Source organism: Nematolebias whitei, chromosome 13, assembly GCF_014905685.2.
Source record: "Nematolebias whitei isolate Nwh7 chromosome 13, NemWhi1, whole genome shotgun sequence".
NCBI lineage: Eukaryota > Metazoa > Chordata > Actinopteri > Cyprinodontiformes > Rivulidae > Nematolebias > Nematolebias whitei.
In genome coordinates, this window is record NC_056510.1 from 42,636,520 (window position 1) to 42,640,043 (window position 3,524).

The following is a 3,524-nucleotide window of genomic DNA, read 5'->3' on the forward strand; positions in this document are numbered from 1 at the left end:
ATAAATAACAACAGTTATAATAAATATAACAACAGTTATAATAAATATAACAACAGTTATAATAAATATAACAACAGTTATAATAAATGGCAGAGAGCAGAATGTTTTTGTGCTGATCACCCCTTTTTCAGCATGAAGGAGCAAAACTAATAAAATCCAGACTCCAAAGAGACGTCAGTGTCTTCACCAGTTTGGACGTAACTGTGATCATGCAGACGCTGCATGCACGATGAATGCAGCTGAGCCCTGCGTCTGGGTTGCCAGATAAATTTAAAATGTCTTATTTACTCCCTTCTTTTCAGTGCACATGTTCAACAAACACAACACTCACCTCATCTTAGAACATCTTTACTCAGCACAAATGACAGTTTAGGTGAAAATACTATCATTTTAAGACCACAGTACTATAGTTCATAAGTTCTTATCTGGCAACCCAACTGACGGAGAAGCTACAGCGTTTTCATGTAAACCTGCTCATTTTTTGTTTATTACCCCCAATAAACATTGAAAAAACACAAACGTTCCCAGAGGTTGTTCTGGTGTAAACGGGGCCTTATAGGTAGATCACTTTGACTTGGTCATTTTAAAAGTAGTTGAAAAAGTTTGGAAATTCCTGATTTACAGTCACCAATCAGTCTAACATGCAAGTTTTTGGTCTGTGGGAGGAAACCGGAGTACCTGGAGAAAACCCACGCATGCACGGAGAGAACATGCAAACTCCACCCAGAAAGGCCCCAGGCCGTGATTTGATCTGGTATCTGTCTCGCTGAGAGGCAGCAGCTCTACCCACTGAACCACCATTCTGCCCCAAAAGACTAGCTAATGGCTAAAATAGTGTGGCCCCAGAAATAGTTAGCCTCACAGGACACAATAACTGGGTTTCTTAATGTGCAGTATTTTGTTTCCAGTGAAGACAGGTTAAACAAAACCGTCTTGTTTCTCACTCTTGTTCAACAACCAGAACAGACTTATGCTGAACTTTTGGTAACCACAGATGAAATATGGCAAGTTTACAGAATAGCAGACAATACACAGAAGAAAATAAGATATAAAATAAAACAAAAAGAAATACGGCAGTGGCCTTTGGATTCCACAGCAATATCTCTGATCACTCTACATGCTGGAGTACACAGATGATCTCACATCTTATTGTCACACAGGAGATGGCCGCCCTGCGCCACACATGCACACCTCAGATTTTCTGCCAGAATTAGCTCCTTATGACAAATCACGGTTCACCTCCAAGCGTAGTATAGCAAACAGAAAGTCTCAAGATGCATTTTTCATAGATATCATATAATCACTAGAAATAGCATTGAATGCTATCGCCTATTGGTGCTGACGAGCCGTAGAGCCGCCATCTTGGAACGGTCCCCCGCTCCACTCAGTGTAACCTGTTTGACAGGAGCAATGAAGTATCTGCACGTTGAATCAGTCAGAGCTGAATACTAAACTCATTCTCACGGTTTTTTCCTCTGTAGATCTTAGACATACAGCCATTAAAGATGAACACACGGTTCAGTGTATTTAAATATTCTTGGTGGCAAGAATTATGACAAGTTTTGCAAAACTCACATTCACTGATATATTGTTATTAATATCTATATCTATATCTATATACAGTGAACCCTCATTTTTCACAGGGGTTACGTTCCAAAAAGAACCCGTGATAGGCAAAATCTGTGAAGTAGTAACCTTTATTTTTTTTACAATTATTATACAATGAAATACTCCATAATACATTAAAACCAAAGAACAAAACCTTTTTACAGGCCCAATCATTTGTTTAACAAATAAAAGTACTGTATAAACGTTTTTTTACAAATAACTACAGTAACTACTGAGACTGTTTAGCCAATCAGAATGCAGAACACAATGCACGATGCAAATCCATGAAGCGAGATCGTGAAAGATGAACCGCGTTATAGCGAGGGTTCACTGTATACATTATGTATATCACTGTCATATAGACATAGTTTAATAATATCGCAATCCTATATATACATTATATCTATTTTATATATACACATCTCATGTATGTGTATATATATATATATTTATATTCATCCAACCTTTATTGATACAGGTTAGTCTCACTGAGCCAATAGGACTCATTTACAAGAGAGACCTGGATTTTAACAAAGAGTGATGACAAGAGTGGATAACAAACTGTTTTCAATTGTAAAACAAACAAACAATAAAAAACTTAAATTTGTCTGAATCATTAGTGAATGTGTTGTTGTTGTTGTTATCAGTGTCTTATTATCTTGTGCTCTGGTCCAGTGTCTTCATGGACGATGTGTGTGAGGGTGGACATGTTTGGAGGTTGCTGTGTTGAAGCTCCATGGATCAGCCTCTCTGCAGCTCTCAGCTCCTTCACTGAGCCTTGAGGGAATCACTGAGCTGCTCTTGTTCTTCACAGTTAGAAGGTGGGAGCTCTCGTCAAATCATGATCTCCAGCATCATCTTGTTCATGCCAGGCTTTTCATCCACTGACCACAGACACCTGGAAACATCAGGAGGACCAGTAGCTGTTTAACACATCTGGAAGGAAACCAGTGAGATTTTAATATGACCATTATGATATGATGTTATGTGGGGGAGTGGTGGAGCAGAGGTTAGAAGATGGGCCTGTGATGGGGAAGTTGCAGGTTCAACTCCCGGTACATCAACATCAAAATGAGGTGGAAAAGGTGAAACACCCACACCTGCCTCTGCCTTTACAGTCTCTAGTTACCTGTTCATAGAAACACATGGAGGAGTCTCACCTTGTGACTCACAATAAAATATGTAACTTTATGAACTCTAATGAACTTATAATGATGCTCCTACTCTTTGAAGGTGAACCCATGGTACCACACCATCTCTCAGTCGGACAGTCTGACCAGTTTGATCAAAATCCTCCAGTTTAAAATCCTCACTGCTCAGATGAATCCTCCTCAAAGATACTTCCTCCTCTTCCTCACATCTTGTTCTTTGGGAAACCATCAAAATGAAAACAGGAGATTTGTGTCTACACAAAAACATTGTACAGAGGAGGTCAAGCTTATTTTCTATTTCCTATAGTCTCCCTAGTTTTACTTTTTTTATTTCCTAGAACTTAAACAAAACTCCAGTTTTGATGCATATCTGTTGATAATGAACCAAAGCTACTGAAATAGTGAGTATGCTTGTTAGCAAAATATTCCTGTCATCAGATCTCAGTCAGCTTCATTGCAGCTGAACACCGTGTTACACTGAACATCACATCAGCTGGTGGACATAAATACAGTACAGTAATATTATATTCACAAAACACTAACAATAATATGTTCATCTTATTTGTGAAAAGTTCTCCCCTGAGACCTGACGTCAACAGTCCGTCGATTAGAACAGAAATAAGCTGCAAAGTGCTGAGACATCTTCTGCTTTAACCAAATAAGGACGACCGCTCCAAGATGGCGGCCGAAAATCCTGCACTGCAGCAGCCGATGAGGGATCTAGTGATTATATGATATCTGTGATTATATGATATCTAGTGATTA